General features: G+C 40.1%; 1 protein-coding gene across 1 annotated transcript in view; it reads right to left on the bottom strand.

The window, feature by feature from the left end:
• The window catches only part of MIF4GD (MIF4G domain containing), a 336,773-nt gene extending 323,453 nt beyond the window's left edge, over positions 1 to 13,320 (bottom strand). Inside the window, exon 1 of the mRNA XM_044085031.1 lies at positions 13,052 to 13,320. The gene's annotated coding sequence lies outside the window, so the exon portion shown is untranslated. The remainder of the gene's footprint in view (positions 1 to 13,051) is intronic.
• Positions 13,321 to 15,400: the final 2,080 nt, after the last annotated feature.

The following is a 15,400-nucleotide window of genomic DNA, read 5'->3' as shown; positions in this document are numbered from 1 at the left end:
AACTAAACGCATGACAAATGGAACAGGAATCCTGTAGGTGGACAGCACCTAAGCAATACACACAACTAGTGCGACTGTCAGTGATTGACATTTTTTGTGTGCAAGAATCACTTTTTAAAGCCAGACTGTTTGGTTTCTTGGTTTCTTTACACATCCTGTCACTATTAGTCAAGATTCACAAACAGTAGTGAAAGACACCAAATTAGAAAAAAAGGATTTCACACAAGTGTAAAATACAAAACATGACTATTCTAAAAGGAGAGCCAACATTTTTTTTTTTTTTTTTTGAAGGAGAGTAAGAGTAAAGAAAAAAAGTTAGAGGAGGGTCTCTAACTTAAACAACACACTCCTCTAACCTGAAGAGACGCCTCTAATTAAAACGGCTAAAGGAATACCAGGGACAACAGGCTAAGGGGAGAAAAAGGGAATCCTCTAACTTAAATGGAATCCTAAAAGGGGCAGCACTAGATAAGAGGCCTAGAGAAAAAAATGACGGCCCACACACAAAAAACACAGATCGGAAAAGTCTAACAAGAATATGAAAACCTTAAGCTATAGCAAACAAGGAGATTATACTACTATCCAATTATAAGTGAACAATTGTACAAAATGGTCAAGAAAAATTCCACTTAGCCTGAGCCAGCGAAAAGGCAATCCCGGAGCTTCAAGCAGCAAACGAAATCTGGGTAACAGTTGCTAGGCATCTTGTGATAGTATGTAGCCTCGAGCCAGTGAAAGCTCGAGCTTTAGTATATGGCCGAGTCGGAACAGATGCTCAGTTCCGAACCAAACCATCAAGAATGAAGGTGAGATAGAACATAACAGCCTACATTTGTCCATTTCTCTCACGTATTCAATGGGTTTTGTAAACCAAATGTGTACATAGCCCACTATCCTCTTTTCATCGCTTGTTTTGAATTCACCTCTCCTTGACCATTCCTGATCAACACGAGGTTCTTCCATAAGTTTTCTATACTTGCAACTATATTTATGCATTTTCCACATTTCTTGCCTTCTCATCTGGTCCTTCACCTTAGATTATCTTTCTTTTGTCTTTTTGGCACATTCAGTTGCTGCCTGGTTTTTATCCACTTGTGGTTCGATTGCCATTCCTGCTTGACGCCAATATGTTTCTGCTAGTCTAAGCAGGGAAGTCATCTTGGATTTATTCTCCTCATGTTTCAAAACTTCTACATTTGGGTCTTGTGAGGTCAGCAGATGTGTGGAGTTTCACTAATGTAGATCTGTACATGTAATCAATTTCAAGGAGGCCCATCTCTCTTTTGGAATGGGGAATACATAATCTTGGCATGCACTGATTTTTATAAATCATTTGGTGAGCATTAAGCACCTTCTTGCTGTCCTATCCAAGGTATCCATCACATTTTGGCCCAGTCAGTCACTCAAAAACTGTACGTTAGGACAGGAACAGCAAATTGGTTTATAGCTTGGATTTTGTTCCTAGATGTCAATGCTGTTTTCAGGATTAATTTAAGTCTTCTGAAGTACTCCTTACTAAGTTTTATTCGCATTTGTTCATGTTTTATTGCTTATCCTTCATTTCCCAAATATTTACACACTCCCTCTTGCTTAAGTTCTTTTATATCACATTCCTGTCTCAAACGGATTTATTCCTGGTGCTGCAGTTTTCCTGCTTTAAAAGGTTGCTTCTGCACATTTATCAAGACCAAATGACATGCTTATATAATCTGAAAAAGTTTTCACAACTTGCAGTTGTACTTTCAGTTCCTCATCTGATGAGCTATACAGTTACAAATCAATCGACAAAGACAAGACAAGAATCTACACTGTTTTCTAGGAGCCAAATTATAGCCATGGCCCAAGTTGTTAAGTAGACAGCTTAATGGGTTAAGGGCAAGGCAGAATAGCAGCGATGACAGAGAGTCACCCTGGAATATCCCCCTTTGAATTTTTACCCCTGGAATAATTAGTCCTTTATCACGGCTTAACTGCAAAGTGGTTATCCATTAATGTGGGATACTATCAAAAGCTTTTTTGTAGTCAATCCATGCTATACTTAAATTCTTCCCATTTTTACAGTTCTCCACTATGACTAACAGCAAATGATCCTTTGCTCCATATGACTTTATTGCTCTTTTGTTCTACTGCCATAATTGAGTTCTCTTTGAAATGACTATAGACTGTGTCGGCATCAATTCCAGTGTATAGTTTATAAGTTGTTGGAAGGCAAGTTATTGGTCTAGAATTTTTACAGTAGCTTGCAGGTTCACTCAAGTAGGAGAATCATTTTTCCTGTTAGCCAGGTAGTTGTCTGTTTGGGGTGTGCATATAAATAGTTTTTACTCATGGCTAAATCTTCATGCAAAGATGTCAATACTTTTAAACCAGAAGTTAGGTTTTCCAATTTGAGGCTTTTTTTTAAGTTTGTTTCAAACTCTCTGGCTGGCATTTCATCCCATTTCCCATCATGTACCATTAAACTTTATTCCTTCTTTTAATTCTGCTATACATGTAGCATCTTTGTTTTGTTATGTTCCACAGGATCTTGTTATGTTCCACAGGATCTTTACAGACATTCCAAAATGTATCCATTGCTTATTTTTTGGTGGCCTTTCAATTCCTTTTACCTTGTTTCCCAATTCTTTATAAAACTTTTTTGGGTCATCGATAAATTGCTTATTTTGTACTTTTCCTTTACATTTAATCTGCATATCTTCCAGGTCTTTTTCTGTCTGTGCTGAGATTTTTAGTTCATTTGCGGTAGTGCATGACATCCGTTATACTCTGCATTGTTTTATCACATCTATCTTTCAAAGTATTTTTGTTGATCTATTCCCTCTTCTATACTCTAACAGTGACACTTCTTGTCTTAGTTGCTTTATAGGTTTTCTCTATTCGATACTTCCTTGATTCTATTAGGTTTTTCCCCTCTCTCCCTCACTACCCTGTGTTCTTGTGGTAGAACTTTATCAGTTATTAATTTAGCTGCACAGACATGCTGTAGGTGGATTGGACACTAAACTGGCCCTAGGTGTGTGCATGTGTGTGCCTTCTGTGGAAGGTTGGGCGCCGGGCTGGCAAATCGACACTGTAAAACTCCACTGCCAATCATGAGCAGACAGGTGATCCGCTGTGGCGACCCCTAACCGTGAAAAAGCCGAAAGAAGTAATATATCATGTTTACTTCTATTGCATGGATCTCTATGGACAGTCCTAACTATTGTGTTCATTTGGTTTATCAAACTTGACTTTTTGGGTTTTACTGACCTTCTGCAGTCTATTTCTTTCATTGATCTTAATATGTCCCTCTCTAAGTCAAGTAACTATTCTCTTACCTCATTTTCTTGCAAACGGAAGCACATTTTTTGTTTTCCCTTTCCTGCGGGCATTCTATAGCAAGTTCGATTGCATCTTCCTGTGGCACATTCTCTTCAATTTCATCCTGTGCCATCCATTGCTCTGTTATACGAGAACTCACTGGCCTATCACTCCTCTAAATTAACTGTGTCAGAGTTTCTTGTTCTTTCTCTTGCCGTACAGCTTCAAGTGAATGTTTATACTAGTTTCCTGTGGAAGGCACAAAAACAACTTTATATGGCACCTGTCAAATTGCTTCCCATGAATTTGGAGTTCCACTGCTCTTATTTTGTGGTGCTTTCTGAATTAGATTTTCTACACTGAATCGTTCACTTTGGAGATACTCCATAACCTCAGTTTCTATTTCGTTAACTTCTCCATTACTGACCTCCTTTTCTACTTTCCCCCCTTTGTCTTCTTATTTTTTGTATTGTAAAGATTTCCATTTCCAGATTCCTTTGCCTGCGTTTCTCTTCAAATATCTTTGGTGCTGCTCTTTTTGTACTGATTAGTTTTGCTTTCCCATTGCAAAGATATTACACCATATTAACTCTCTTTTCCTTTCCCATGCCCATATTTCTTCTTCAGATGTTTCCTGATCTTCCTGTTTCTCCTTACTTTGGGGACTTGTTCCATTATGCTGTGATGTACCCAGTGTTAAACCTTCAACATTAAATCCTTCACTTCATAGGCACTCCATAACTTCAATTTCTATTTTTTTTTTAACTTCTATTTTACTAATCTGCTTTTCCACATTCTCTCTTTGTGATATTTTTTACTGTGTAATTTTCCACGTCTGGGATGCCTTTGCCTGTATTTCTCAGGTCTATATTACAAAGTCGAAGTTTGAAAAGAGCGAACGCTCTTACAGCAACATGAAATACACGAAGCCGCAGAAAGTCGATCAGCCGGAACAGTGATTTTTTTCCCAGGGGGAAAAAATCTTTGGGACTTTGCCATTTCCTCCACTGTGGTGCGATCTCTGACTTGGTATATTTAAGTGTGGGGGGGCAAAGCCCCCCTCTTTATGTTGTGTCTGGATTTGTTTTTCTTTTTTTTGGACCAGTGATTATTTTTCCCCAGGGGACAAACAAACAAACAAACAAACAAACAAACAAACAAACAAACAAACAAACAAACAAACAAACAAACAAACAAACAAACAAACAAACAAACAAACAAACAAACAAACAAACAAACAAACAAACAAACAAACAAACAAACAAACAAACGCTCTTCTGTACATTCGACTTTCTGTGCTTTTGGGTATTGTGTCTGAAACTTCAACTTTGCCTCTCAAGGTATTCAGACAATACAGATTAAATGTATATCAACAAACAGGGTGGAACAAGAACTTATCTTCTTTATCGGTTGGCACTTCTGGTATGGGTTCTTGCTGTCAAGTATCAAATGACTCTTCAGGCAATTTACATCCCTTCAGATCAGAACACTGTGGCTATCACTGAGATCATTAAAATCAATCCCACAAACAGATACTGCACAGGGATGTGATTCTGGACATTGCCCACCAGTGGGGTACTCTTCAAGTTAATCTATTAGCCTCCCCTCTGAACAGACAACTTCCTCTGTTTTGTGCCAGAGTCCCAGGTCCTCTGGTGTGGAAGGTGGACACACTCATTTTCTTGGAAGGGGGATGTTTCTTTATGCATTCCCTCCCCTTCCGGTCATTCCAAAAGCCCTGTTCAAGATTCAACAGGATGCTCCCAAAATCTTGCTGGCGACTCCATTTTGTCCATGACAGCATTGGTTTCTTCTACTTCTGCATCTAGCCAAGGGCAATCAGAAGTTATCCAACAGGGTGGATCTACTGACAAGACAAGGGATCTCTCATCCATCTCCACCTATTCACACTTCAACTGACACTGTGGGTGCTAGGATTTTGATTCCTCATGGGCACCTTTTTTCAGAGAACATGCTGAAGGTCCTGCAGGAGCCCAGGAAATCTAGTACAAGGAAATCCTACTTATCCAAAAGAGGTTTTCTATTTGGTATCTCACTGGACCCATTTACTGCGGATGTTTCTTTGGTTCTCTCTTATTTGCGCAAGTTGCTCAATGCTGGTTTGGCCTATTCTTCTTTTAAGGCCCACTTATCAGCCATCTCTGCTTGTCTGCCTTTAACTCCTCTTTTAGCTTCTAGATTTGAGGTTAAACAATTTCTTAAAGGTGTTCTTAATATTAGGCCTCCCAGGAAGCCTGTTTCTCCTTCCTGGGACCTTAATTTTGTTTTGCAGAAGCTGACGGGCTCCTTTTGAGGCTGCTGCTGCTCCTTCCTTGCAACACTGTATTTGGAAGACTGTTCTTTTGTTAGCTCTTACTTCTGCCAGACAGGTGTCCAAGTTGTAAGAGCTTATGACTTGTTCTCCTTTTTTGATATTTCGGGACGGGGTATCCTTGTATACTAATGCTTCTTTTATGCCTAAGGTGGGTAATGCGTTATCACAGTCAATCTATTAATCTGCCTAAATTCCCCCTCTCTCTGCAATCTGACAGTGAGAGGGTGCTGCATACTTTAGACAGGCATAGATTGCTCAGATTTTATTTGGATAAGACCATTAAAAATTTTTGATCAGTTATTCTTTTCTTTTCATCCTAGGTCTTTAGGATTAGCTGTATCCAAGCAAACTATTTGTTCTTGGAGTTCTTTTTGTTACACTTTTCATGGCAAGAGCCTTTCTTCTTCTGTAAAGACTCATTTTACTACAGCTGTGTTTTGCCCCCCCCCCCAGGACTTGGACACATTCTATTCTTGAAGCAGTTATCTGGACTTCTGTGCTTACTTTTAAGTAATGGTATTTCTACAGCCAAGGTTGGTTTTGCTAGAACCATTCTTCGTGGCTTTTTAGAAGGCTCTTCTGCTCCTCCAAGTTTCCTCGAGCTGTGGCACCCATATATTAGGAATACTGCAGCAGTGAATGAAGGACATAGCACAGCTGTGTAACCATAACAGTAGATGCCCTTGCCTTCACTGCTGCAGTATTCATTCCCTCCCTCTACCCCCCTAGTCCTTTACCTTCCTGATGTACAAGTTACCCCTTGGGTTTCCTTAGACTGATGTATACACTGGGGCAAACAGTTCTGAGGATGGCATGCCTGAATGTCACCTTTAAGCCCTATGCTACGCAAGGAGCATTTAAGGTATGCTGAATATCACCCAAAGCAACAGTAAGTAGGCTTTGGTAAACTGGCTGGACGTAGAGCTTCCACAGCAGGGAATCCCACACATTAGGAATACTGCAGCAGTGAAGGCAGGACATCTAGCGTTTATGGTAAGAGTTTACACAACTGTACTGTTTATCTAAATATGATGAACTCTTGGCAGACAACTTGGATAAGTAAATAAATCATCATGCTTTTCATGCTTCTCTCAACTTTCACAGCTCAAGTTCACTAGATTTTAATTTATTTTCTGTTCTCACACCATTTTACAGACTTTCAATTTTTCAGATTATTACAGTAGAGAGTCTATTCCTAGAACGCCCATTATCCGAAACGTCAATTACCTGAATGCAAACAAAAGTTTTCAAGTAGGAAAAAGCGTAAAGTCTGAATATGTAAACGTTATATATTCACTGGAGTGTTTGAGCTTGTACTATAATAGACTATACTGTTTTGTACTTACCAGTACAACATTAAACAAGAAAAACAAAACAAATAATCAAAAACATTTTTAGAAGTTTTTTTATATGGTTCAATTATGTTTGATTATCCAAACTACCCTAGGTCCCAATTAGTTTGTATAAACGACTCTACTGTAATGATGAAAATACGAGTTCTGACATACAATGAGCCAGGAAAAAGTGTGCCTTCTGTCTACCATTTGTTTTTTTTCAAAAGAGTAAATAAATATTTTTGTTTCTGAATGAAGGAGTCAATGTTGTTTGAGTTACTTGTCTTGCTAGAAAGAAACAATCAAGTGCAGTGTAAAACACAGAAAGAGAACATTAATTTAATGTTAAATCTGCTTCTGTATTTTACACTACACTAGATTCTCTTTCTAGCAAGCAACTCACTCAAACATGGACTCCTTAATTCAGAAATAATATTTTCTTACTTTTGTGTAAAAACAAATGGTAGACAGAAGGCACACTGTTTCCTGGCTCATTGCATGTCAGAACTCTTACTTTCATTATTACAGTAATCTCCCTCCTAAAATTTTGTATACAGTATACCCTTTGCATGCTCCTTCCCTTGTGACATGCAAATAGTTAGCCTAGTATATACTTATGCCATTATCACCAGGACCTTTATAAGCTCAAGCATGCAATTCAACCCATGTGCCCATATGTATCATGAACATTTATTTGGAGGGGTTATGTTAGACAGAGGTAATCAGTAATGGCCAAACTATCAGAGAGAGACGGGAGCACAGACCTGGGGTGAATTTCCGATTTCCCATCCACTAACACTGTAACTTCTCAAACTTTTTTAATACTCTGTTAGCAGTCAGAAATAAATCTAAAATTTTGGAGTCACAATTCCAATTTAGAGAAATTGCCCTGCACAGAGAAATTTCCTGAGCAAGCTGGACAATAACCAATGAAACAGTGTACAGAAAACCAGGTCACATGATCTGCATACTGGTACACTCAACAAGGCTAAAGGAACCAACCTCTTTAAGAGTAACAACACGTTACATTAGGATAGTGACACACTGGTGTATCTCAGTTTGATTCACACCAAGTAACACTAACTGTAATGACCTCCTATCTGATCAGCCTATGCATGCTAACAACCTATTAAAAACCAAACGCACATCTGATACATCAATGGACTGCTGCTCACGGCTTTGAGCAAGAATAAGAAAATGCCATCTGCAGATGCCTTCCTGGCTAAAAAAAACATGATTTTTTGTCTTGTTGCTGAAACATGGTTCCAGTGCATTCACAGTATTCAGGTTTTATTGCTTACCTCTTGCTGAGGCCTGCAGGTGAACATAGCATTAGACACGGTGCTTGCACGTCTGTCTTTATTGAAAGACACCATCAACTCTACACTAACCAAACAAGACAATGACCCTGAACTCTTTCACATCCTACAAATCATAAACAAAACTTCATCACATGCTGAACTACAGATGACATAGCCCCCCCCAGTGACCCAAGAATTTTCATTCTAGGGGACTTAGACTATCCTTCCATGACCAGCCTACCTACACCACAATAAACAAATATGCCCAACGTTTACCTTATTTTACCACTGCAAATCCTTGAGCTACTGATACCCTCCCACTAGAGATGCCAGCATACTTTAATCTGTCCTCACCGAGCCCTTTTGTGCTCTTCACTCACTGTCAGGACCCCATTGCGTAAATCGTACCACTACACTGTCATTTTCACCACATGGTCCCAGTGCAGGTCACCAGCCAACACATACATTTTTAATGACTTTTCCAAGGTGAACCTTTTTGCCTCTGCTGCTGACTTCAAATGGATCAACAGCTCACTCCCCCATGATACTACAGCAAATACTTCAATACATACACAAAAAAACTCATATAACCACCTCAGTTTTTGTATAGACTAAAGTTCCTGTTCACCTCAATTACAAGTCCAACTCCAAGTTTAGAAACAAAACCCTCTGGTGAAACTCAACCATAAACAAATATTACAACAAAAGCAAGAAAAGCGCAAAGCAAAACAAAACATCAGCATACTAAAATCAACCTCGGCAGTTTAAAAGAGAACTTGGCTAACTCAGGAAAAATTAACCACAATGAATTATTGACTCACAGAAACACTAGACAAGTTAACCATGCACAGAGCCTCTTTATTTAGCCAAAGTCTCTGATGCTATACCCTATGTGACTCCCACCACTGGTACAAATATGTGGCATTCCCACGTTGGGCCAGTAATCAAGGAGCCTGAACCTTCACCACAAACACTGAAGAGGGATGTGCACTTGGAATAAAAATGGATACACTCAGTAGTTCCAGATGCAGACCTTTCTGTATCAAGTACAATTTCCCTTAAGAGCACATAAGGAACACACACAGCTCGGGGTCTGGATACCTCTACATCTGCCTCCCTCCAGATCCCCAATAAGGTTACCCCCTGGTACAGCTGTAGGTTTAGGTACTCAGCCGAGTGTCCAAGCCAAGTGCTGCAGCATCCTCTCTGTAGAACCAGTGCTTTGTGTCCCTGCCTAAAGTAGTGGACACACACCAAGGAAAGGCTGACACAAATGTACCTGCTGTGCCGCCTTCTGCCCAGAGTCTAAAGGTAGCTATCACTGCCACCAGACACTTCACAATCAGCTACTTTAAATGCCCCTAACAAAGGGTGCCCCATTATAATGTGTAATATTAATACAAATGGCAGTAGCTCACCAAGACAGCTATGCCTTCTGGAGTAGCCTACAAAGTATCACCAAATAAACAGAAGTACTCTCAAAGGTTAGATACTAAGGACCAGCCTCGATAACAGTTTAAATATACTTAATAATCAATAATAATAAAAAAAAATCCTAAAGATATATCCACAGTAAACCACAGAGTTCAAATCACAGCAAATATTGAAAACAACACTGAAGGACAGACTCGTACAAATAAAGAAAAACAATCTCTAAACTAAGCTTCATTATATTCCTGACTGAATCCAAGAGAATTACACAGTTCCCCAATAACTTACTTGGGCAAGGCAAGATGAAATATGTGAGCTGTCTTTCTAGTCAGGCTTCCCAAAAAGAATATTCGATATTCTGAGATTACTCCCTGTAAAATATAATATCCAAGATGACTTGCAGAATGACCTCATCTGGTCACCTGACTTTAAGTTCCCACAGCATTCCCGCTGAAGTTTGAGACAGGACTTTACATGTGTATTACAGTAGTCTGCTAGAGCTTTTATGGCAATTCCTAGGAGCAGAAACATTTAGAACACCTCCCCCTTCTTTACAAAAGCATAATGGCTGCTCCCAGACCTACAGTCTCCAGGTCTACTCAGCACTGTGGAGTGCCATTCATAAGTTCATAGGTGTGTAGTAGTCTAATGGTCCTGGAGCCTTTACAAGCCTAGCCCATAGAAGTGCCCTGGCATTGTGCCGGGCATTCGTTTCCAGTGCCTCTATCAAGTAGAGCCACTGGAGTGATCCCCGGGTGAACTTTCTATTACCCGACCAATCATCAAAATTTCTCTTGATGAGGGACAGCGAGGTCCTCTACTTGAGATGTATGGGAAGTCTATTCCAGAGCATGGGCAGTCTCTGGGTGAGGAAACTGTCCCTCCAGCATGTTATGTTGAATGTGGTAAAGAGGTTGAGGTCCCTGGAGCTTGTGGTGCAGAGGGATTGGGATTTCTTTAGAAGTAGCATTTCTAACAGAGCTGGGTCATACATGGCTTTGTAAGTCAAGCAGAGGGCTTTGTAAGTCAAGCAGAGATCGCTTCTAAGTAGGCAATATGAGACAGAGAATAGCTGGAGTCTTTTGAGTCTATCCGTGTAGGACATGTGTTTAATGCCTAGGGTCCTCTTAGTGAGGTACTTCTGTGGCCTCTCCAGCTGTTGCAGGTGTCTAGTGAGGTACCTGCCAAATGGGGCATTATACTTAATAATTGGTTTAATGAGGGAAGAGTAGAGAGACTATGAACTCTTTCTTCCTGGATGCAAAACCCTTGGTAATTAGATGTGCCACACAGAAGGACTTTCTGACCACAGTGGCAATGTGGTGGTCGAAGCAGAGGCTGGTGTCAACCTGCATCCCCAGATCTCTTACAATGCCTTCAGTGTTCATTGGGCTCCTACTGATGTGGTAATTGGTGGGAACTGAGTTTTTACCAATGACAATGCATTTTTTGGCATCAAGCTTAAGGCCATGGTTTCGACACCAGTCATTGGTTTCAGTGAGGCCTTTCTGTAGGATGTCTGCATCAGGTGGGGAGTTAATAATGGCTCCCAAATTGCAGTAGTTTGCGAACTTGGTCAGCCAGAGTCCCTTTGTGTTGGCCTGGACTTCTGAGAAATAGTAGCCGAACAGGAGAGGACCCAGGACCAATCCCTGCGGGACTCCACTAGTGGCTGGTCAGCAGTCTGACTTGAGAGTCCATTACTTTCACAGTGTGTGTTCTGTGAGCCAATTTGCAACCCACCTTGTGATATAGGAGTTGATGCCTAGTTTGGGGAGTTTATCAATAATTCCAGAGCGAGGAATGGTATCAAAGGCTTGGCCAGATCGTGGCAGGTTGCATGCACTGCCTTACCTTCATCCACAGCTCTGGTGACTGACTCAAAGAAGTCAAGCAGATTGAGCAGGCATGATCTCCCTTTCACAAAGCTAAACTGCATGGGGTCTAGAATTTGGAGATTTCCTATATCTTTGCTAGTCAGGTCCAGGATGATGCGCTCCACAGCTTTACATATTAGACTCGTCAGGCTAATGGGATGATAATTCCCAGGGTCTGTAGTCGCTCCCCTTTATGGAGTGGGATGACTGTAGAAGTGCGCCATTCAGTAGGGACAAAGCAAGAGGTGAGGCTGTGACTGAACAGGGCACACAGATGTGGTGGCAGTTCGCTTTGTAGTTCATGTAGAATACAGCCAGGGATATTATCGGGTCCCGTGGAAGCTGTATTCTTGGCCTTGGACAATGCAGCTTTAATCTATGCTGCACTAATGTCGGGTACCTAACATTCTTCCGGTATTGTGATTGGTCCTTTGGGGGGGGGGGATAAGTTGGCACGGAATCTGTCAGCCAGTATGTTGCCAATATCTGTTGGCTCAGTATAGGAGGTAACATTGTGCAGTAACTCAGAGCAAATCTGGGTATTGCGTGGAGGTTCTTAATATAACTACAGAAGGCTTTGGGATTGTTTTTAGTGTCTGTCGCAATTTTGCCTTTTATTCAAGGTAGCAAACAGTTCCGGGTAGCAGTGGTTAGGCTTCAAAATGTCTTAAGTGGTCTATTAACAAGTGGCAACTCCATGTACGGTCTAAAACTGAAAACGTGCAAAACAAAGAAGACGCATACAAAAAAAACATTCCTGTTAACTTACTGTTACATGTTTTAAAACTTAGTCTACAAACGCTGAATATTAAACACATTTTACAGCGCATTGACATTTTTTAAATCATCTTTCAGTGTGGCAATAATCTCAGTTTGCTCCATTTTAGGAGCAAACTACAATATTTCATATATGCCCTCCTTTAAACCTTTTTGATCAATAGCAAATACAGAGGCTATCACTCCTTAACAGTGCAGTGCCACCAGAATCTTAATTACCTGCAAAATGCCATTACAACACCCTCACTGCGCTGGGGCTGGACGGCAAAGCTTTCTTGCACATGATATGAACCATTAATATAAACGTTGCACGATACGCTGTAATAATTAAAAGTGTGCAGACGTCTCCAATGCAACCCCCCCCAACACTGCTTTTGTCAAAACAAACCAAAATTTTGCGAGGATGCGTAATCTACTTAGACGAAAGGAATAAATTAAAAAAATAACAACATAGCACAAGTTCAGCAACACAATATACAAAACACCGGGTTTTACATTAATTCTCTAACGTAGCTGAGATGGAAGTTAACTGACAAACTACAAAAGTTTTTACTTCGCTGGCTGCCCATGTGCTTCAGCGCTGATCTTGTCACCAGCGATATCAAAGAAAACACAGTAAAGGGCTGGTGCTATACAGACATTTCGACCGGAAAGGAAACAAACATTACTTAATGAAATCTACTGAGCACCACCTACCTTACTGTCTTCCAGACCTGTTCCCTTACAACACGCTTAACAACTCAGATGTTTCTACTCTCAACATCTGGGTTCCAAAATCCTAAACAAAATCCAGCTAAAACAATTATGACGAAAAGTAGTCCATAAACGAAGAGAAAGTAGAGAGATGACATCCTTTTATTGACCCAACTTCTAAAGATCGTTAACCTCTTCCTTATTTTTTTACAGGTAACGTCTTCACTCTTACCGGATACGACGTCGTCACAGTTAGCCTGTTCACGCACGCTCAGTTATCGAGTTTCTCGTCATAACTAAGTTACTTTTACTCCGATTTTTGTAGTCCTGTCCTCATACTGCTCAACTGTTGCTGATTTTTACCTTCTTTTTGCTCCGTCCCTACTAACATTTTTTCCAGATTATAGTCAATAACAGCAGATGTTATAGTTTCATACTTTTGTTTAGAAAATGCATGTTGATATACACTTAAACACCTGTTGTAGTAACTGTATTAACATATTTCCCCTAATTATGGGTCTGTCTCCTATTAATTTGGCTTTGCCCAGAATTCTGGAATAAAAAGCTGAGAATTTTGATTCCTGGTAAAGGTAACTGGATGGGTGTTAAACAAACAACATTTGAATATGTGTAATTTTTTTTTTTGTAAAGAGAAGTATGGTGTTTATACTTTGGGCTCCTGTCCGGGCGGTTTTTGAAAATTCTGTGATTTGTCCAGGTTTTAAAACCCGGATAAATCGCAGAATTTTCAAAAAGCAGACATCCCTATTTTGGAATTTTTTTCTCCGCTTTGTTTTTTTTTTTTTTTTTGATTGGCTCATATATGTATACGAGGCAATCAAAAAGCGGAGCTCTGTTCAATGCGGAACGGCTTGATGTTCCACATTGAAGAGAAGAGGGTCTGCTGTGCACGTTTTTTATTGGCTCGTATACAGGCATAAGGGCCAATCAAAAATCCCGAAACAATGACTTTTTTTTTTTTGCTGTTCAATCTAAGAGGACGAAATAATATGTGCTGGTAGCAGCACATATTTTTTCGACCTCTTTCTACTGTAGTTGAAGAGCAAAAAAAAAAAAAGGTCCATGTTTGGGGATTTTTGATTGGCCCCATATGCCAGTAAATGAGCCAATCAAAACCTTGAACAGCGGACCCTCTTCTGTTCACTGTGGAACATCAAGCAGTTCCGCATTGAACAGAGCTCCGCTTTTTGATTGGCTTGTATACCGGTATACGAGCCAATCAAAAACGCATACAGCGGACCCTCTTCTGTTCAATGCGGAACATCAAGCAGTTCTGCATTGAACAGAGCTCTGCTTTTTGATTGGCTCGTATACTGGTATACAAGCCAATCAAAAATGTGCACAGCGGACCCTCTTCTGTTCAGTGTGAAACATCAAGCTGTTCCGCATTGAACAGAGCTCCGCTTTTTGATTGGCTCGTATACCGGTATATGAGCCAATCAAAAAAAAAAAAAAGCGGAGAAAAAACTCCGAAATAGGGATGTATGCTTTTTGAAAATTCTGCGATTTGTCTGGGTTTTCAAAAACGCCCGGACAGGAGCCCAAAAAAGAGGACGTGTCCGGGGAAACCTGGACGTATGGTAACCTTAGTATAGAGCATTGGTCTCCCTCTTGGTTCGTATGTCACTACGATGCTCAGACATATGTAAACGAAGTGGTCGTGATGTTTGTCTAACATAAAATGAACCACATGTACATGTTGCAAGGTACACCACCCAATCACTGTTACAATTGCCAAAAAATTTTATGTCATAAATCCTGTCAGTGTTTTTGCTGGTGAACTGTTTGGATGTGAAAATGAATGGACATGAGCAATGACCACAGTTGTAAGTGCCCCATAATTTGTCACCTGTCATGGTTAATTGATGGTGTATAGCTCCAGCCGAGCTTACCCTTTTAAAATGTGAAAAAAATGACCCAAGTGTCCTGCCTCTTCTGTATCCATACTTACATACATCATCAATCAGAGGTGTAAGTTCATCATTGGCAGTAAGAATGTTCCACTGCTTGGACATAACATTCCTGAATAAGTTAATATTTTGTCCAAATGTGATGAACCGAATAGATTCATTCTGTCCAGTATGAGTTTTACCACGATATGTAAGAAGTGAGGTTCTAGTTGAGTTGGAGGCAATTTGTTGAGCACCTTGGATGTCCGGCTCATTGTAACCCCTAGCTCTAAACCTGTTGACCAGATCCTGTTGGGATTTTTCATAGTCATTTTTTGAGGAACAAATTCTACGAATCCTGAGGAATGTGTTTTATTTTTATTCTTTATTTTTTGTATTTTTCATTTGTTACATTATGTATTAATAATGTGGTTTTATTGCA

The sequence above is a fragment of the Protopterus annectens genome, chromosome 10.part0 (assembly GCF_019279795.1).
Source record: "Protopterus annectens isolate FY-2018-M chromosome 10.part0, PAN1.0, whole genome shotgun sequence".
Taxonomy (NCBI): Eukaryota; Metazoa; Chordata; order Ceratodontiformes; family Protopteridae; genus Protopterus; species Protopterus annectens.
This window is presented reverse-complemented; position numbering and strand designations above follow the sequence as displayed.